General features: G+C 49.7%; 1 long non-coding RNA gene across 1 annotated transcript in view; it reads left to right on the forward strand.

Annotated features, from left to right (window-relative positions):
- Nucleotides 1–8,573: 8,573 nt before the first annotated feature.
- Nucleotides 8,574–21,492, forward strand: part of LOC137542090 (uncharacterized) — a 57,688-nt gene continuing 44,769 nt past the window's right edge. The window contains exon 1 of the long non-coding RNA XR_011025352.1: nt 8,574–8,946. This is a non-coding gene — a long non-coding RNA (uncharacterized lncRNA). The remainder of the gene's footprint in view (nt 8,947–21,492) is intronic.

Below are 21,492 nucleotides of genomic sequence, written 5' to 3' on the forward strand. Positions count from 1 at the left end.
AGATCATCATCTGACCCCACCTACCAGCTCTATCTGCCTCTTCCTGTGGAGTACAGGAAGGAGATGGGCAGGGCCAGCTTTGTGTTCTCAGGAAAAGGCTGGCGCCCCCTCAGCTCCTCCCCCACTACCTCCTCACGGTGTTGATGGGATATGGGGAGGGTATATGAACACAACACAGGAAGCAGTTCAGTCTAACCAATCCATATCTGACACAGCACAGGAAGTCAGCACTGCAAACATGTTTTTTGTACATTGTACAATGCACAAAACTTCATGCATTGCAAATAATACTGTATATTCCACACAATGGCGTATATGCACAAAAGGTTGGTAAACTTAACGTGTGAACACAGTGCACATTAAGCTTACTGGGATTTCACAACTAACATAGCTAGTTATGCAAAGGTTGCAACTGGCATTATACATGGAGCGCTTACATTACCTGTTATACAACCTGAGGCCTGGAACACACTAGAGCGATTTTTTGAGAGTTTAGGGAGCATGAGAAATCGCTAGCGATTTCCCTAAACGCTCTGCCAATGTAAATGGATGGTGCAAATTCCATAGAAGCGATTGCGATCAGCAGAATCGCAAACGCAGGACATGCAGCATTTTGTTAGCGGTTGCGCTTCAATGTAAAGTATATAATCGCTGGAGTAATCACTCATCAAAACTTGCACGGATCGATTTTGCTAGCGTTTTGAAGTTAACCTCCTTAGCGGTATGGACGAGCTCAGCTCGTCTATTACCGCCGGAGGGCGCCGCTCAGGCCCCGCTGGGCCGATTTTGCTAATTTTTTTTTTAATCACGCAGCTAGCACTTTGCTAGCTGCGTGGGGGATTCGATCGCTGCCGCTCGCCGCTGATCCGCCGCTACCTGACGCGAAAGGAGCCCCCCCGCATACTCCGTGCGCAGCCTGTCCAATCAGTGCCAGCCAGCGATGTGGGGTGGATCGGGACTCCGGATGACGTCACAGCGTCGATGACGTCATCACGATCATCGCCATGGCGACGGGGGAAGCCCTAAAGGAAATCCCGTTCAGAACGGGATTTCCGGACGGGCTAATGCGCCGGCGGCGATCGAAGGGTAGGGAGGGACGCCGCAGGGAGGGGGGAATCATGTAGCTAGCGCTAGGCTAGCTACATGATTTTAAAAAAAAAAAAAAAAAGCAAAAAATAGTGCTGCGCTGCCACCCTGGCGATGTTGATAAAACGCCAGGGTGGTTAATGCACACTGTAACAAAATTAAAATGAATAGAAAGGACCAATCAGACTTTAAAACGCTAATTGCTACACAGCCGCTGGCAAATTGATATACTTTTTAAAATCGCTCCCTAAAACGCTCACGGAATCGCTTACAAACTGCTCATACGAAATGCTAGCGATCGCGATTAGCGATTGCATTTTGCAGTGGGTTCCAGGCCTCAGTGTTGCATGTTAAGCGACATACGCCATTTCCATAATCTGCTATGAAATGGATGGCTGGATAGTGTAATGGTTAAGGGCTTTGCCTCTGACACAGGACACCTGGGTTCAAATTTTAGCTCTGCCTGTTCAGTAAGCCAGCACCTATTCAGTAGACCTTGGGCAAGTCTCCCTTACACTGCTACTGCCTACTAAGTGCACCCTAGTGGCTGCAGCTCTGCCGCTTTGAGTCCGCCAAGAGAAAAGCGCAATATTCTGTCTAGTCTTGTGTACATTTTAGCAATTCGGACATGCTGCATGATGTTATTTCGACACGCTCGATCAGGAGCGCGGCAGTAAGGGCATGCGATAATCAAACAACGAATGCAATGGAAATCTCTGGCCGCTGTCCTACCTAGCATACATGTACCCCCCCCCCCCCCCCCCCCCGGCCACATGCATCAATACCTTACCTGCCACACCATCCCGCCGCTCCACTTCTGGGTTAGGGCTCCCCATGGTTGCTGGCATTTGATCTGGCAACCATGTGGGGCACAAAACTGGAATAGGAGTCTGGGCACAGCGGCAGGCAGCATGACAGGTAAAGAATTAATGCAGGGGCACCAGGAGAGTACATGCACACTAGGAGGGACAGTGGTTGGGGGCATCGAGGCGACATCATGAGGCCGACTGCCAATAGATTTCATGCTGAAATTTGTGTCTCTCCAATCAGAGAAAGATCTGTCTATTGGTCAATCTGCCGCCAAAATCAGTAGATGTATGGGCACCTTAAAGAGAACCTGTAACAAAAAAAAGTTCCCCTGAAGGGTACTCACCTCGGGAGGAGGAAGCCTCCGGATCCCAATGAGGCTTCCCCCTCCCCTGTAGCTGCAGGCAGTCCAGCGCTGGCTCCCGCGAAGTGTCCAGCAATCCTCCCTTGACAAGCGCCGATTTATTTACCTTCCATGGCTCCAGCGGGGGGAGCTGTTGTGGCTCTCAGCTCGGATATAGGCGGAAATAGCCGATCTCTGTCGGCTATTTCCACCTATCTCTGAGCGAAGAGCCGATACTGCGCCTGCGCTGGAGCTGGGGAGGTAAATATTTACATCCCCACCGTTCCGGGAGCTGTATCGCCGCCGCCGTGGGACCGAGGAGGATGGAGGAAGCCTCAATAGGATCCGGAGGCTTCCCCCACCCTAGGTGAGTACCCCCCAGGGGAGGTTTTTTTTTTTGTTACAGGTTTTCTTTAAGTTAAATGACTTTTCATGCATATACCCAAACATGCATTCATAAAACACAAGCATGAACTACCTGTACCTGAAGCGAATTTTAAGATAAAAATTAGATACCTCAATAGAACTGTAGGAAGCTTCTGGACAGTCTGGAGGCTTCCACTATCATCCTTGAGACCACATTTCCAGCGCTCAGAACACAGTGTTCTCCCCAGAAATTTTTTCCAGCAGGGTGGCATGAAAAAGTAGCTGGGTGGGGCGTAACCAGGGGAATGCAAGGGCGGTGCTTCTCTGCGCAACTCTGCTTACAGCATAGGAGGTGGATTAGGAGGCAAGCAGATGACAGCCGGCTAGCCATCAAAATTGGATCACCCGGCTAAAAGAGCCTGGGGAGAACACTAGAGCATATTCAACAAAATCTTGTCAAATATGCACCTGTGGCCGCGCTCCCATCCATCTATGAGCGGCTCCATACCGTGCATGCGCAAGTATAGTCTGTGCAAGCCCAGTAGAAAAAAGCTGCTCATACACAGCCTTTTTTCTCTGTGCACCCGCCACTTCATTCTACTGGGCATGTGCAACACATATTTGTGCATGCCCAGTATGAAGAAGCTGATCCACGAGCAGGAGCAGAGCCAGGAAGCAGCGGAGGACTCGATAAGGATCTTCGAAGCCTCTGGGTCATACAGAGGTTTCCCACTACTTGGGTAAGTATCCATGTTTTAAAGTTTTAATCCTTACATGTTTTCCCCACGCTGAGCATGACTGCCATTTTAAAGAGAGTCTGAAGCGAGAATAAATCTCGCTTCAGACCTCATAAATAGCAGGGGCACGTGTGCCCCTGCTAAACCGCCGCTATAGCGCGGCTTAACGGGGGTCCCTTCACCCCCAAATCCCCCTCAATACACCCGGGGAGCGCTTCCTGGTTGGGGCAGGGCTAGCCGCCGCAGCCCTGCCCCACGCGCGTCTGTCAGCGCGTATCTCCGCCTCTCCCCCGCCCCTCTAAGTCTTCCTTCACTGAGAGGGGCGGGGGAGAGGCGGCGATGCGCCGCTGACAGACGCGACTGGAGGCAGGGCTGCAGCCGTTAGCCCTGCCTCCAGGAAGCAATAAATCACGACCAAATCTGCGACCAAGTGTCACAGTGGTCGCTTTGGGGGTGAAGGGACCCCGTTAAGCCGCGCTATAGCGGCGGTTTAGCAGGGGCACACGTGCCCCTGCTATTTATGAGCTCTGAAGCGAGATTTATTCTCGCTTCAGAGTCTCTTTAAAAAGGTGCTAATAGTCACTTTTTTTTCCCAATAACTGTCAGAAACAGTGTCAGTCATGGGACTCATCATAAGGGCTCGCTTGAACCTAAGCGGGAATTGTGCAATTCCCGCTAATCGCTAACGGTTTTTAAAAACGCTAGTGCTATTTTAGCCTGTGGCAGTGTTCACACCTGAGCGATTTGTGATAATCGTGGGCATTCCGCAATTATCGCTAATCGCAGGCGTTCCGCGGTTATCGCTAATCGCAAAAGTGTTACATGTAGCATTTTTCCAGCGATTTTGGAGCAATCACCATTAGTTTATATGTCATCGCTAATCGCGTTTGCTCCAAAAACACGAATTAGTCCAGTGATTTTTCTGCGTTAAATCGCGGAAAAATCCAGGGCTGTGGAGTCGGTACAAAAATCTTCCGACTCCAACTCCGACTCCTCAGTTTATGAAACCACGTGTCCGACTCCAACTCCGGGTAACCAAAATGGCCCGACTCCGACTCCTTAGTCTAATATTTAACAGGGCTGTGCATTTTGTACAAAAAAAAATAATCACCCGACTCCGACTCCTCAGTTTATGAAACCACGACTCCGACTCCAACTCCGACTCCGGGTGCCCAAAATTGCCCCAACTCCTCAGCCCTGGAAAAATCACCTGCGGAAAACGCGACCGCAAATCGCTAGTGGTTAGCGATTTTAGGTGTGAACGAGCACGAAGGGTTCTTTGCTGGCATTAAACGAAAGCCGCATCGTTACTTGCTTAAGCGCTTTCCATTCAAATTAATGGACAGCGCCGCTACTGTTGTATACCATCCTCTGCGCAAACGATGCGCTCGATCCCTTCGCTTACCATCATCTCATTTTATCCTGGACTCGCCTAAAGCGCCGTGCTTCTGTACCCCCCAGCGGGGGTTAAAAACGACAGAGAACAAGAAGCGCTGTTGCTTGCTGACGCCCATTTGAACCAGTCCTAAAAGTGACAATCGCATAAGCTAAATGACACTTTTACAAATGTGGTTACCGGCTGATCTTGAGAAAAGTGCTGTTATTTTTGCAGAAATTATGTCACTTTCTGGGAATCAGCTAATCACCTGCTTTGTAAATAAGCCCCTAAATGTATTTGCCATTCTAAAAAATACAGTAAAAAAACAACCCTGTTACATATTAACACTTACCTCCCCATGATAAAGAGAACTGGTCTCCCTCCAACTATATAGGGCAACGCCTTCATTTTCTTTACCTCCAGTTCCACACATCGGGTCCTCCTGCAAATCTGACATTGAGCATCGCCTACTCAGCATGGCGTTGTTATTTCCCCTTTACCGATTCCAGCCCCTCCCATAAACTGACCTCCATTTTGAACAACAATGTGGCGTATTCTTTCATTTAGTCGTTAATTGTTACAAAAACTTCTATAGGATTTTATCCATATTTGTCCTGCTCCATCTTAAAAGGATCGCTCTTTAATTATCCTCCTTTTTGATTTACAGGAACATTCATTAAACCTATTCATTACATTTTTTTCGGCAAAACGTAAAATTAGATACATAGAAAATTAACATATGTTATGCAATGGGCTTGAAAACCAACACAGTATTCAATAATAATAATAATAATACATGAAAAACTAGAAACTTTTTCAATCGATTTTAACCAAACGAATCGACTGAACATTGTGGGGTAAAAAAAAATTTCCTTTATCAATTGAGCACAAACAGGTGCCAATCGATGCCCATGTAATTCTTTACTGAATAATGCATCTTCCATCGTTTTTTTCGACCATTTTTGTTGAAATCTTAAAAAATATTGAGTGTTGGCACGCAGTGAAATGCTCGATACTCCCCAGTCAGAGAAATATCAATCATTTCCTGCATCTAGTATATACATTGTATAATGCAGGGGTGCCCATTAGGTAGATCACAAAGCACTTCATGGTGGATCCCGACCAGACTACAGTTTCCATTCTGTATATGCAAATGTGCTTCTTAAATTGTACAGAGGTAGATCATTTTGACTTGCTAATTTTTTTAAGTAGTTCAGAAGCCGAAAAAGTGTGGGCACCTCTGGTATAATGCATGCCTCAACCCTAACCAGAGGCGTAGCAATAAGGGTTGTAGAGGTTGCAACCGCATTGGAGCCCTTGGGCCAGAGGGGCCCCGAAGGGCCCTCCCTGAACTTCAGTATTAGCTTTCTATTGGTCCTCTGCTCATAATAATCCCTTCTATAGATAATTTGACTGATAGTAATCATTAACAAGCTGTTCCCCATCCCCTTCTTGCATCTCTGACACTGTAGTTGCCATTGGCAGGTTTTGGTGCGCCGTATCAATTGTTATGTATAGAGTGCTTGGGGGGTCCCAATGTAAAACTTGCATTGGGGCCCACCGCTCCATAGCTACGCCACTGACCCTAACCTCTGATCAAAAATAAATAAATAAATATCCCTTTAAGTGATCAGGATTTTCTGCACGAGTGTCATTGCCCTGAAATGTAGAATTCTTTGCAAGTTAAAGGATACCTGAAGTGACATGTGACATGATGAGATAGACATGTGTATGTACAGTGCCTAGCACACAAATAACTATGCTGTGTTCCTTTTTTTCTTTCTCTGCCTGAAAGAGTTAAATATCAGGTATGTAAGTGGCTGACTCAGTCCTGACTCAGACAGGAAGTGACTACAGTGTGACCCTTACTGATAAGAAATTCCAACTATAAAACACTTTCCTAGCAGAAAATGGCTTCTGAGAGCAAGAAAGAGGTAAAAAGGGGAATTTCTTATCAGTGAGGGTCACACTGTAGTCACTTCCTGTCTGAGTCAGGACTGCGTCAGCCATTTACATACCTGATATTCACTTTCAGGCAGAGAAAGAAAAAAAAAAGGAACACAGCATAGCTATTTGTGTGTAAGGCACTGTCTATATACCCATGTCTATCTCATCATGTTACGTCAGTTCAGGTATCCTTTAACCCCTTAACCTCTGATCAAAAATAACTATCCCTTTAAGTGATGAGGATTTTCTGCACAAGTGGCAATGCCCTGAAATGTAAAAATCATTTTTGCAAGTTAACCCCTTAACCTCTGATCAAAAATAAATAAATAAATAACTATCCCTTTAAGTGATGAGGATTTTCTGCACAAGTGTCATTGCCCTGAAACGTAAAAATCATTTTTTGCCAGTTAACCCCTTGGTGGCCAGTGAGTGCCCTGCAGTCCAGCTGAGGGGGGGGCTGCAGGAGGGCACTGGTGCTGCCCCAGGATCACAGCCCAGCTGATCATACAAAGTTCCTCCAGTATCTGGCCTGTGTCTGGCTGCGGAGCGAGAGAAGGGACCGGGCTGCAGCCCTTCTCCACTTCCAGCCTCCCCCCCCCTCCCCCAGTGCCCCCCTGCATGCCCAGGCTGCACCCCCTGTGCCCCCAGCCATTGCCACCTGGTGCATGCACCCCACTTCCCAGCACCCCCTCAGCCTGCACCTACCTGCACAGCTCAACCAGGGCTGCTGGCTACGGCCTCACCCATCTCCCTCCCCCGGAGGCCTCTGATTGGCCGAGCGCGCTAGCGGATTGGCCGAGCGCACGTCAGTCAAGCGATTGTGGGCGTGGCGTAGGGCCGTTACTGTGTCCGCGGCTTCAGGGGGAAGAAGGGGGGGAAGGGACCATGGCATGAGTGTCACCCCTTTAACTGTAACCACCACAATGCCCAGCATGCCCAATGCAACTTGTCTGTGCTGAGACACCCCATGCCACAGGCATAGGATAGCAGGCAGCCTCCCTCCCTCTGTACCTGTGGCACATCCCTCCCAGACACAGCTGTGCCCCTAGTGTGCCAGGGTGCCCTGGGTTCAGGGGGTAGCTGCACTTTAGTGATGCCTGGGGTGGAGAGCCAGGCATTGTGTCCCTGGAGAGGGTCCCCTGAGGGGACACTGAAAGTACAAGAGGCCAGAGGCAGCCTGTCAGGCCTGTGTTTACATGTCTGCTGCCCACTGCCTTCCTCATGTTCAGGCTGCTGGTGCCCATTCCAGTTGCTCTCCAGCTCTGTGCTGGAATTGGAGGGAGGCCAGGCAGCTGAAGCATGCCATCCATATTACAATCACATTTTATGCACTTATCTTATCTTGTTTATGAATGGATATGCACTCAACATTTATTTATATTAGGGTCGTTTCTTGGGCAGGGCGACTGCCCTGGGCGCAGAGAGGCAAATAGAAAAAAGGGGCGCAGGCAGAAGGACTTAAAGGAATACTGTAGGGGGGTCGGGGGAAAATGAGTTGAACTTACCTGGGACTTCTAGTCTTCTGGGTCTGAAAACCACTGCGCCTGTCCTTGCTCCCGCTGATGTCACCAGGAGCACAGGGACAGACCACACTGGGCCTGCACAGTACGCTCCTGGTGAAGTCAGCGGGAGTGAGGACGCGGCAACGCAGGCGCAGTGGTTTTCAGACTTTAAAGTCTGAAATTTCAGAAGTGAACCGGAGGCGGGGCCGGGGCATCGGTGAGTGGCTGCGCGGGCACAGGATGTCTGCGGGGGACCATTAGAAGCCCCGGGTAACTTCAACTCATTTTCCCCCAACCCCTCTACAGTAGTCCTTTAACCTCTAGGGAGCTGGTGACACGCAGTGCAGCCAAATGGAAGAAAAAGATTACCAGTATGATGAGGGGGGGGGGGGGGGGGGGTAATATTAGATATGCTTTATGTGACATTTGGTGCAGGCTTTACATAGTACACATTGAAATGCATCAGTCATGCCATTAACTGTCCCCAAGAGGAGATCATAATCTGTCATTGTTATGCATTGATAGTACAGTGACATCTTCCAACACTTTACAAAGTACAGAGTTATGTCACAGAGGCACTTTCAATCTAATTTCTGACATAGCTATGATCTAAAGTTCCTGCCATAATCTAAGGCCATTTTCTTTAGGATGATTAACTTAGTCTAGTCCAGGGGGAAATTACAGTGCTCAGAGGAAACCCGCAAACACAAGGAAAACATACAAACTCCATGCAGATTCTGTCCTGGCTATGATATGGACCTGACTCTCTACTGCTGCAAGGTAAGAGTGCTATCCACTATGATACCCTGAGCCCTATTATATTTCCCACAATGGGCTCTATTCATAAAAAATTTGTGGCGGAAAAACTCCTGGAGGGAAAATACCGCAGCGGTATTTTAGACTTCTGGGTGGTCATTCATAAAAATGTTGGCAGCTGCGATGCAAGTGCGGAGATCTCCCGCTGAAGGCTGGCGGTAAGCTGTCGGAAGGCATGCGGAAACACTTACGCCGGCAGAGTCCCTCCGTGCGCTGCTCTCTCTGGGAGGTCTGTCCCATTCACTTGTATGTAATCCGCAGGCTTTGAGGAAGCGGTATTTCCCGTCCACATACCGCTTCCTCTAATCTTTATAAATGGCCATTTTGTTACTTTTTTCTAGATAAATCTAGAAAAACACAGCAGAAGGCGGAAATTTCTCGCTCTGCTGGGGGATTGTAGATTTTCATGCGGGAACAGCTTTTATGAATGCTTACTTTGCTAAATGGTCGGAAAAGTCCGCTGTTTTGAGCGGAAAACTTGCGGTAACGGTTTATGAATAGAGCCCACTGTGTGTCCCTCAGTGGCATAGCTCTGGGCCCCAGTGCGAGTTTACATTGAGCCCCCTCAGATGTTCTATACTGTACAGAACAACTGATATGGAGCACCAGAACCTGCCAAGGAAAGCCGCAGTATCAGAGAGACTAAGGGCTGGGACCCACTAGAGCATTTTTGGCAGCGTTTTGGGATCGCTTTCAATCGCTAGCAATTTCCCAACTGCTCTGCACAAGTGAGTGGATGGAGCAGACCCCACTGGAGTGATTGCAATTAGGGAAATCGCAATCACAGGACATGCAGCATTTGGGGGGGCATTCCGCATTTCCATTCTACTGTATTGTAGAAACATGGCTTGTTGAAGGCAGTGCTGGGCACTATGTGCATATTCTGAATTTTTGTTACCGGGCACTTGAGCAAGCGCAGTGATCTATTGGATACATTCTAATGTATTGTATAGGAGCAGGGAAAACGCTTACAAAGCGCTACCACACATCACTAGCGATTGCGATAGCTTCTTGTCGTGGGTCCTAGGCCTCAGGCCTCGTTTACATGGGAGCCTGAATTACGCACTTGTCGGGCAGGTCAGTTCTTCCCCCACATCTGCCACCCACAACTGCCATCTCGGTGCAATTAAAGTGCAGGCAAATGGCAACGTTTGTAACACGTGTCAGCATTTGACACGCAGTGGTGTGGTGTTACCCGGCAGCAGAGAACCATGACATGTCGTGTCTGAACGCAGCTGCGAGCGCGACCACGCTCAGATGTGACTCCATGGGGGGCTGCCTGTCCAGTGTCAGTACTGATTGCCAACATCTCCCGGTCAGGGCACCAGAGCGGCTGACAGGCAGTGAATTCACTCCCTGCTGCTGCTTATATGAAAGTGGTCTTTTGTCTCCAACTGTGTGCCACCATTATGTTTCCCAATGTTCATTCCATTATGTCTTCCCATTATGTCTTCCACGTTGCGTACTGCCATTATGTCTCCCACTGTGAACCTCATTATGCATCCAACACTATGTGACGTCATTGTGTCGCCCACTATGTGCCTTATGGCCCATACTCACGGGCAGCAAATGTTGCCTGTCGCCAGCACACGTGAGCGTGTGGGCGACAGGCCGGCGACAGCTCCTCGCCAGGTCCCTCCGCGTACACACGCAGAAGAGGGACCAGCGGCATGACGGAAGCTGTCGCCGACGTTCCTCCTCCCTCCGCCGGAAGCTCTTCATACCTCAATGGAGGTTGCTGTCGCTAGTCCGCGTACTCACGCGGACTAGCGACAGCTGCGGCGGAGTTGCGGCGGCGACTGTCGCCAGGCGATTGAACTTTTCAATCGCCTAGCGACATCAGCGACGGGCGACAGTTCGGGGTGCGCGCCCGTTGCGGGCGACAGTTCGGGGTGCGCGCGGCCCATACTCACGGGCGACCTGTCGCCGCAACACGCGCGCGCCGCGTGTTGAGGCGACAAAAGTCCCTCGTGAGTATGGGCCATTACGATATCAACCACAATGCGCCCTCATAATCTCTCCCTCAGTGTATCTCAAAATATCTACCACACTGGGCCCTCATTATTATCTCTCCCACTATGTACCCCACTATAGTCCAATGAAACCACAGAGTTGAGGACAGCTTCTCTTGCAATTGGCCGTCTGCAGTCCCTGGAGTCGGAACAGAGAAAGCTGGGCGAGAAAGGGCAGGAGGGCTTGCGTAGGAGACTTGTCGTGGATAAATAGAGTGATCAACAGTTTGCAAACCAGCTGACAGACTGGAAGGCAACTCCAGGTACAGGTTGCCCCAGTAACAGTGGCAGAGGCCGCAGGAACAGCAGAATTGTCAGAAACAGCAAGCCAGGGGCCGGCAGCAATGGTACAGGAGTCGGCAGCAGAGCGGTTAGTTGGAAGTAGCAGGGGTGAGCAATCAATCAGGTTCGTAGATAAGCCAGGGTAGGTAACAGAGCATGTAGTTGGACAAAGCAAAGTTCAGCAACAGATCGGGTTCCCATACTAGGCTAGGTCAGCAGGAATCAGGACAGGCAACAGGTCACGTCACGGGGGAACGCACACAAGCTGCAATACTACAGCAACATTCTGCTGGCACTCCCCAATTTAAAAAGGCCTTTTGGTGCGTACGTACGCAATGCCGGCGCACGTGCAGCAAACCCACACCCTTTGACCCAGTCCCGCTAAGCACACACCAAGCGCGCGCACGCTGCTACGCACCGCCACTACGCACCGCCACTACAGAGATGCGTACGCATGGGCACCCGTCTGTTACAGCCGCCATTACCGAGCACATAAGTGACCATGACACTACAACATTGTGCCCACATTATCTCTCCCTCTGTGTACCCCTCTATTTCTACCACACTGCGCCCCATTATGCCTATGTGACATCATTATGTTTCCCACTCTGCCCTCCTATTACAGTGATGGCTAACCTTGGCACTCCAGCTGTGGTGGAACTACAAGTCCCATGAAGCAATGCAATACTCTGACAGCTCTAAGCATAGCTCGGGGAGGCAGAGGCATGATGGGATTTGTAGTTTTGTCACAGCTGGAGTGCCAAGGTTAGCCATCACTGCCCTATTATCTCTCCAACCTTATGAGCCACAATTATGTCTTCCATTGTATGTCCTATCATGTCTCCTACACTGTGTGCCCCATAATGCCTACCGCACCACAGGGTTGATTCATTGTGAGCAGTGCGAGTTGTGCGCACGGTTCGTGCGGCAGTGCTGCGCAGCGTGCACTGGTAACTTACGTGCGCTCCATTCGCTTAACGGCCGCTCCACTCATCCCACCCTGTGCCCGACGGGTCCAGTGGCTTTCCAGGACACGATCCCCGCACTTTGATTGGCCCAATAGACTGCCTGCCACTTGACATGCAGCCTGCCACTTGACATGCAGCCTATTAGGCCAATCAAAGCGCCAGGATCACATCCTATAAAGCCATGGGACCCGTCGGAGGCTCAGGGTGGGATGAGTGGAGCGGCAGTTATTTGGGAGGAGCACGCAAGTTACCAGCTGCACGTAGCATGCGCACAACTCGCACTCCTCACAATGAATCAATCCCTATGTGACATCATTATATCTTCAACTATATTCACACAATGTATTTCACACTGTGTGCCCCCATTATGTCTCCCAATGTGTGACCTGTTATATTTCCCACTTTGTGCCCTCATTATGTCTTCCAGTGTGTGCCGTTATATTTCCTACTGTGAGCGAACACTGCTATTCCAGCGCAGGAGACTTGGGCGCAGCTGGCGCCACCATAGGCCGTAATAGGAATTACGGCTATAGCTGCACACGGAGTAACTTCGCTGAAGTTACTTTTAAAACACAATAATTCGGCCTCCAGCAATTGCAGGAAGCCGAATTATTTCATTCCCCACCATCCATGGCGGCCTGGAGGGGGAATAGTATTTAACGTCGCCGGGAACTTGTGCAGAAGCAGGATCAGCCATATACCGGCTGTATAATCCACCCAAGTCTACCGCGCCGATTCCTCTTGTACGCACTGTGAGCCCCATGCTATGTGCCACCATTGTGTCTACCACACTGTGTTAGGCTTGGTTCCCACTTGCTGCAAAAACATACCCGTTCAGCCCGATTTTTTGCAGCTCAAAGCAAATCCTATTGTTAAAAATAGGATCCACTTCCACTAGTGAAAATTAAACAGATCCATTTGATCGAACCATTGAATCCGTTTTATAGAATGCAGAGTTCTGACCTGCTCCGGTTTTACAGATGGCTATAGTGCAATGCATCCACCCTGCGACCATAAAACTGAGTGGAGCGGGGACTGAACCCGTCTGCTCTGCTTTGTGCCGGACACACAGTTAGCAATGGGAACCGAACCTTATCCATTATTACTCCCACACTGTGCGCTTATTATCTCTCTCACAGTTCATGCCACCATTATGCCTCCCATGCTGTGTGCAACATTTGGGCTTGATTCACTAAGACAAATAGCATGCCTTATCCGAGTTAACACTCCTTATCAGAGAAAACACGCCTTATCCGAGTTAACATGCCTTATCAGCAGGGCCGGCCTTTGACCTGAGCGACCGGTGCGATCGCTCAGGGCGCCGGCTTCCAGGGGGCGCTCCTCTCCCCTGGCTGCGTGTTTTTGCGGCCCCGGCTGGGTACTCCCGCTCCGCCCCCTGGTGCCGCTGCTGGGGGTGATGTGCGTGCGCCGTGATGGAGGGGGGAGCCGCGGGGAGGGCAGCCTGACCTCTCCCTCCCTTCCTCTCCGGGCCATCCTCTGTGCTCCCCCCTCCGATGCAGACTGCAGCAGAAAGAACTCACCTCCCTGGTTCCGATCGCCGGCGCCTCACACTTGCCGCTGGTATCTTCTACATTAGTTACTGATGCACACTAAACTTCCTGCTTAACAGGAAGTTTAGTGTGTATCGGTAAACTATGTAGAAGAGAGTAGACCAGCGGCAAGTGAGAGGCGCCGGCGATCGGAACCAGGGAGGTGAGTTCTTTCTGCTGCAGTCTGCATCGGAGGGGGGAGCACAGAGGATGGCCCGGAGAGGAAGGGAGGGAGAGGTCGGGCTGCCCTCCCCGCGGCTCCCCCCTCCACTATGCGGGGGGGCACCTACCTACCTTATACTGGGGGCAGCTACCTATCTAACCTATACTGGGGGCAGCTACCTATCTAACCTATACTGGGGGGCACCTACCTAATCTAACCTACGCTGGGGGGCAGCTACCTATCTAACCTATACTGGGGACGGCTACCTATATAGCCAATACTGGGGGCACCTACCTATACTGGGGGGCACCTACCTACCTAACCTATACTGGGGGGCAGCTACCTATCTAACCTATACTGGGGGCGGCTACCTATATAGCCAATACTGGGGGCACCTACCTATACTGGGGGGCACCTACCTACCTAACCTATACTGGGGGCAGCTACCTATCTAATCTATACTGGGGGCAGCTACCTATCTAACCTATACTGGGGGCAGCTACCTATCTAACCTATACTGGGGGGCACCTACCTATCTAACCTATACTGGGGGCAGCTACCTATCTAACCTATACTGGGGGCAGCTATCTAATCTATCTAATATATACTGGAGGCAGCTACCTATCTAACCTATACTGGAGGGCACCTACCTATCTAACCTATACTGGGGGGCAGCTACCTATCTAACCTATACTGGGGGCAGCTACCTATCTAACCTATACTGGGGGGCACCTACCTATCTAACCTATACTGGGGGCAGCTACCTATCTAACCTATACTGGGGGCAGCTATCTAATATATACTGGAGGCAGCTACCTATCTAACCTATACTGGAGGGCACCTACCTATCTAACCTATACTGGGGGGCAGCTACCTATCTAACCTATACTGGGGGTGGCTACCTATATAGCCAATACTGGGGGCACTTACCTATACTGGGGGGCAGCTACCTATCTAACCTATACTGGGGGGCAGCTACCTATCTAACCTATACTGGGGGCGGCTACCTATATAGCCAATACTGGGGGCACCTACCTATACTGGGGGGCAGCTACCTATCTAATCTACACTGGGGGGCAGCTACCTATCTAATCTACACTGGGGGCAGTTACCTCATCTAACCTATACTGGGGGGCAGCTACCTATCTAATCTACACTGGGGGCAGTTACCTATCTAATCTATACGGGGGGCACCTACCTATCTAACCTATACTGGGGGCAGCTACCTATCTAATCTATACTGGGGGGCAGCTACTTATCTAATCTACACTGGGGGCAGTTACCTATCTAACCTATACTGGGGGCAGCTACCTATCTAATCTATACTGGGGGCATCTACCTATCTAATCTATACTGGGGGCAGCTACTTATCTAATCTATACTGGGGGCACCTACCTATCTAATCTATACTGGGGGGCAGCTACTTATCTAATCTATACTGGGGGCAGTTACCTATCTAACCTATACTGGAGGCAGCTACCTATCTAATCTATACTGGGGGCATCTACCTATCTAATCTATACTGGGGGCAGCTACTTATCTAATCTATACTGGGGGCACCTACCTAATCTAACCTATACTGGGGGCATCTACCTATCTATTCTATACTGGTGCAGCTACCTATCTAACCTATGTTGCAGGTACCTACCTATCTAACCTGTACTGGGGGCACCTACCTATCTACCTACACACTACTAAGCCCCCCCCCCCATTAGTGTATGTGTGTGGTGCGCTCACACGCGAAGAGGATGAATGGGGGGGGCACCAAAATCTGGTTCGCTCAGGGCGCTGTGAAACCTAAGGCCGGCCCTGCTTATCAGGGATAACACGCCGTATCAAAGTCAACATGCCATATCAGAGTAGCATAGCGAGCGCTACCAGCCCGCAGGGGCTCAGGGCAGGACGAGTGGAGCTCTCGTCATTGCCAATTAGCAGGCATAAGTTTGTAGTGCTCGCTGTGCTACTCTGATAAGGCGCATTAACTTTGATAAGGAGTGTTATCTCTGATAAGGTGTGTTGACTATGATAAGGCATGCTATTTGTCTTAGTGAATCAAGCCCAATGTCTTCTACACTGTGTATTGCCATTATGTCTTTGGCATTGTGTGCCCTCATTATGTTTCCCACTTTGTGCCCTGTAACAAAAAAAAAGTTCCCCGGGGGGGGGGGGGGGGGGGGGGGTACTCACCTCGGGAGGGGGAAGCCTCCGGGCCCCAATGATGCTTCTCCCTCCCCTGTAGCTGCAGGAAATCCAGCGCTGGCTCCCCCGAAGCGTCCCGGAATCCTTCCTCCACAAGCGCTGACAAGGCTTGCTATGTTTACCTTCCCTGGCTCCAGCGGGGGCGCTGTTGCGGCTCTCAGCACGGAGATAGGCGGAAATAGCTGATCTCTGTCGGGTCCGCTCTACTGCGCAGGAGACTTACGCCTGCGCAGTACAGCGCCCTGACAACGATCGGCTATTTCAGATTATCTCCGAGCGGAGAGCCGATACTGCGCCTGCGCTGGAGCCGGGAAGGTAAATATTTACATCCCGCTGTTCTGGGAGCTTTCTCGACGCCGCCTTGGGACAGAGGAGGGCGGGGAAAGCCTCAATAGGATCCGGAGGCTTCCCCCACCCGAGGTGAGTACCCCCCAGGCATGGCCGGTTCAAGTAACAATTGGGCCGTAGGGCAATATTAGCCTGGGGCCCCCCCAACAGACACCCCCCGACCAAAAAGCGTCATTAGAGGCCCTTTGTTGAAGCCAAATTTTCCTCCTGAGCCCAAGAGCTGGCTGCTGACCCTCCCCCAATCACCTCCTAACTTAACAGACTCTGCAGAGTCCCTGGGGAGCAACAGTTAAGATGGGGGAGGGACACCTTTGGGGCCCCTACAGGCTCTGGGGCCCTGAGGCAATTGCCCATTTTTTCCTATGGTAGCTCCGGCCCTGCCCCCAGGGTAACTTTTTCTCGTTACAGGTTTTCTTTAAATCTCCCACAGTGTGTGCGTATTACCACTACTACACTGTGTTGTACATCATTAGGACTCCCCCACTATGTGCCACCATTGTCTCTCTCCCACTGTGTGCTTCCTTATGTTGCCCATGCTGTATGCCCCCTGTATGTCTTCCACACTGTGTGCCACCATTATTTCTCCTACGGATTTTGCTTTCCAGGAAGCAGAAAAATCCACTCGACCGGCTTCTCCCTGAAAGCAAAACTTTATTTGTTCATCAGATATAAAAAATAGCTTATGTGTATCGGGCGCACGTCAGCCCTTAGGCCCAGTGGCGTAGCTAAGGAGCCGTGGGCCCCCAAGGACTCTATACATAACAATTGATACGGCACACCAGAACCTGCCAATGGAAACTACAGTGTCAGAGGTGCAAGAGGGGGATGGAGAGCAGCTTGTTAATGATTACCACTATTCAAAGTATCTTTAGAAGTGAATGAGCACAGGACCAATAGAGAGCTAACACTGCAGGTGAGGGAGAGCCCTTCGGGGTCCCTCTGGCCCAAGTGCCCCGATGCGGTCGCAACCTCTGCAACCCCTATTGCTACGCCTCTGCTTAGGCTTCATTTCCATAGTGCGCTTCTGTTGGTATTTTATCAGCACATCAGTGTTACAGATTGATACATGTTACTGAAAAGCAGACAGAAGCGCACAGATGGAAACGAGGCCTCTGACTATTGACAGTTATTGGAATGCTCCCATTTTTCCGATCACAAAGGCACCATGATTTAGGGCCTGCACACACGAAGAGCACAGTTGCAAACGCAGTGCGATGCAATTGCGTTTTATTAATCAAAATTCTACTTGCGATTTTTGTGGGTTTGCGATGTGATTTTGCTGAGGCTATCTTTTCCTGGTTTCCTGATTGTTTACCTAAAAAACACAATGAAAATTGCATGCATTGTGTTCTTCCTGCACTTCACGAATGCAAGTGCTCAAAAAACGCTGCAGGCACTGCGAATACAATTTGCTAAAATCCCATTGCACCACTCTGTACAGCGCCTTGCGTTTTGCTTTATTTTCATGAAGGGCTTTGCGATTGAAAAAAATCACATGCGATTCTAAAATCGCCGACCAATGCAGCCAGTGTGTACAGGCCCTAACATGTTAATTGCAGTACCCCTTTTCCACTGGTTGCGATTCATTCTGTGGCGATTCGTGAAAGTGCTGCATGCTGAATTTTTTACGCATTTGCGGCTGGCCTCTATAAACTTTTTCAATAGCTGCAAAAAATCACAGCAATAAACAAACTTGTTTAAATTAAGAAAATCGCGATTGCAGCGCATTTACAATGGCAATCGCTATTAGTGGTGAAAAAGGGGATACATTTGAAATCGGCGCCGGTAGACTTGGGCGCAGGATACAGGCAGTATATGGCTGATTATGCTTCTGCACAAGTTCCCGGCGACGTTAATTACTATTCCTCCTCTAGGTCCACATGGATAGTGGGGAATTATATCATTCGCCTTCCAGCTATACAGGGGCGTAACTAGGAATCGCCGGGCCCCCCTGCAGAAATTCTGAGCGGGCCGCCGCTGCCTGCCGCCTGCATATGCACTATTCAATGCTGGAGGGGAGCGCAGAGGGGAGAGCCCGAGGTGAGGGAGGGGGGGCGTCCCCCCTCACCGCCGATGTACTGCCAAGCTCTCCCCTCATGCTGCGACCCCTCCAGCCCCCGAAAAACGTCCCTGAGCAGGCCCCATGGGGGCCCGGGCCCCCCGCTAGAGCAGGGGCTGCTTCCCCTATTGTTATTACCATACAGCAATTGCTGGAGGCCAAATTATAGTGTTTTAAAAGTAACTTCAGTTCCGACTTCTGACGGCGCCGAAGTTACTCAGTGTGCGCCGCTATAGCTGTAATTCCTATTACGGCCTATGGTGGCGCCGGCTGCGCCTGAATCTTCTGACGGCACCGAAGTTACTCACTGAGCACCGCTATAGCTGTAATTCCAATTACGGTCTATGGTGGCGCCGGCTGCGCCTGAATCTTCCTGCTCTGAAATGCACTGCTCCGGTAAAAGGGCCTTAAGGGCTCATAGCTATTCTTTGTACAGAATCTGATGAAAAAATAAAGTTTTGCTTTTACGTAGAAACCGGTGCAGAGGATTCCTTATCTTCCTGTCTGACTACACCTGTTTCCTGCTCCTGGCTTTTATGCAGCAGTAGTGCAGTGCATTTTATGTTGTAGTTTTGTGTTTCCATTACATCTTCCATACTGTTTGGGTACCCCTTGTCTCCCACAAGTACTAGCTGTAAGGCTCCCCTCACTAAGGACAGGGTAACACTGCACAGCCACTGACAAAGTGCTGTTTTATTGGCATACATGATAAAAAAGCACTTGGAAAAAAGAGCGCAGAGGATTGCCGCCAGTAGAATATCGCTACAATTAACGCGATTCCACTGCTGGATTCCGATAGTAAAATGTCAGTAATGTTTACCAATATTTTACTATGGCTAAACCTAACCCTACTCTCACACAGAACCCTCCCTCTACCGGTGCCTAACCCTAAGACTGTATTAGTGCCTAACCCTAAGCAGCTATCGGGCGCAAAATGTACTTTCATTGACGCTAATCAGGTGCCTCCATGCTAGTGATGCTCGGATACCCCCCATCACGGATACAACTGAATTCGGCCGTGGCTAAATCAAAATCCGGATAAGTCGTGATTTTGATCTGGATTTGAAATGGACTTCTGGATTCGACTCGATGTTTGCCGTGATTGCCTCTAAAATCCAAGATTACGGCCGTGATCCGGATTTTCATTTAACGTTCATAGCAAAACCCCCATACATGCTACCATCACCAAAATGGCTACATTCACCAAAATTGCACGGATTAAAAAGGTGATCAGTGGCTACAACTTAAATTTTATTTTTAAAGACTTTATAGTTTTTGAGAAAATCGAATTTAAAGTTTCCAATGAAAAAGTATTTGTAATTAAATCCCGCCAAATTTAGCGATTAATAGCAAAGCCCCCTTACATGATATAAACACCAAATTTGCAAGCAGGGCCGGAGCTACCATAGGAAAAAATGGGCAATTGCCCCAGGGCCCCAAAGCATTTAGGGGCCCCCAAGGTGTCCCTCCCATGTTAACTGTTGCTCCCCATGGTCTCTGCAGTGTCTGTTAAGTTGGGAGGTGATTGGGGGAGGGTCAGCAGCCAGTTCAGGCGCCCAGGAGGAAAATTTGGCTGCAACAAAGGGCCTCTAATGATGCTTTTTGGTCAGGGGGTGTCTGTTGGGGGGCCCCCAGGCTAATGTTACCCTAGGGCCCAATTGTTACTTGAACCGGCCCTGTTTGCAGGATATGTTAAGTAGAACAGTGGGAACAAGGGAAAACATTTTTTCCAAAAAGACCTTATAGTTTTGGAGATAATCAATTTTAAAGGTTCAAAGGAAAATAGCATACATTTAAATGTGGTAATGACAGTTAATGTATTTACTGCTTTACATGCACTGGCGCACGGCAGGGGGTGTTCCGGGTGTCTGGAACCACCCCCTCGCACTGAGACCGGAAGTGCCTCCTGAATCTGAGCAGCGGCAGCCATGGATGTTATAGTGCAGCTGCCACCTGCTCATGTGTGTGCGCTGGGGATGCAACCTAGACTGACCAGATGTCCTCTTTTCCCCAGACAGGTCCTCCCAGGTTTTTGAAATGTCTCGGGTGAAGACAGCCGGTGAAGAGAGCCGTGAATCAGAGGAGCCGATTGAAGAGAAAGAGAGCCGAACAGCCAAGACTCAGTCCAGTGTTTTCCCCAGAGCTTATCAGCTGGGCAGTAGTGTTGTCCGGATCATGAACGATTCGGATCTTTTTTAGTGAGTCGAATCATCCGGATCATTATGTTCATTGTAATGATCCAGATGATTCGACTCACAAAAAAGATCTGGATCAAAGATCCGAATCGTTCATGATCCGGACAACACTACTGCCCAGCTGATAGGCTCTGGGTAAAACACTGGACTGAGTCTTGGCTGTTCGGCTCTCTGTCTCCTCAATCGGCTCTTCTGACTCGCTCTGTGTTCGGCTCTCTTCACCGGATACATTTCAAAAACCTGTGAGGACCTGTCTGGTGAGTGATTTAGTTTTTTTTCACAGGTACATTTTTTTTTCTGGTGCCTGCTGCCCACATTGCAATTTTCTGGTAACTGCTGCCCACATTACGATTTTCTGGTAACTGCTGCCCACATTGCAATTTTCTGGTAACTGCTGCCCACATTACGATTTTCTGGTAACTGCTGCCCACATTGCAATTTTCTGGTAACTGCTGCCCACATTACGATTTTCTGGTAACTGCTGCCCACATTGCAATTTTCTGGTAACTGCTGCCCACATTGCAATTTTCTGGTAACTGCTGCCCACATTGTGATTTTCTGGTGACTGCTGCCCACATTGCAATTTTCTGGTGTCTGCTGCCCACATTACGATTTTCTGGTGACTGCTGCCCACATTGCGATTTTCTGGTGACTGCTGCCCACATTGCGATTTTCTGGTGCCTGCTGCCCACATTGCAATTTTCTGGTGTCTGCTGCCCACATTACGATTTTCT

This window comes from Hyperolius riggenbachi, chromosome 12 (genome assembly GCF_040937935.1).
Source record: "Hyperolius riggenbachi isolate aHypRig1 chromosome 12, aHypRig1.pri, whole genome shotgun sequence".
Lineage (NCBI taxonomy): Eukaryota > Metazoa > Chordata > Amphibia > Anura > Hyperoliidae > Hyperolius > Hyperolius riggenbachi.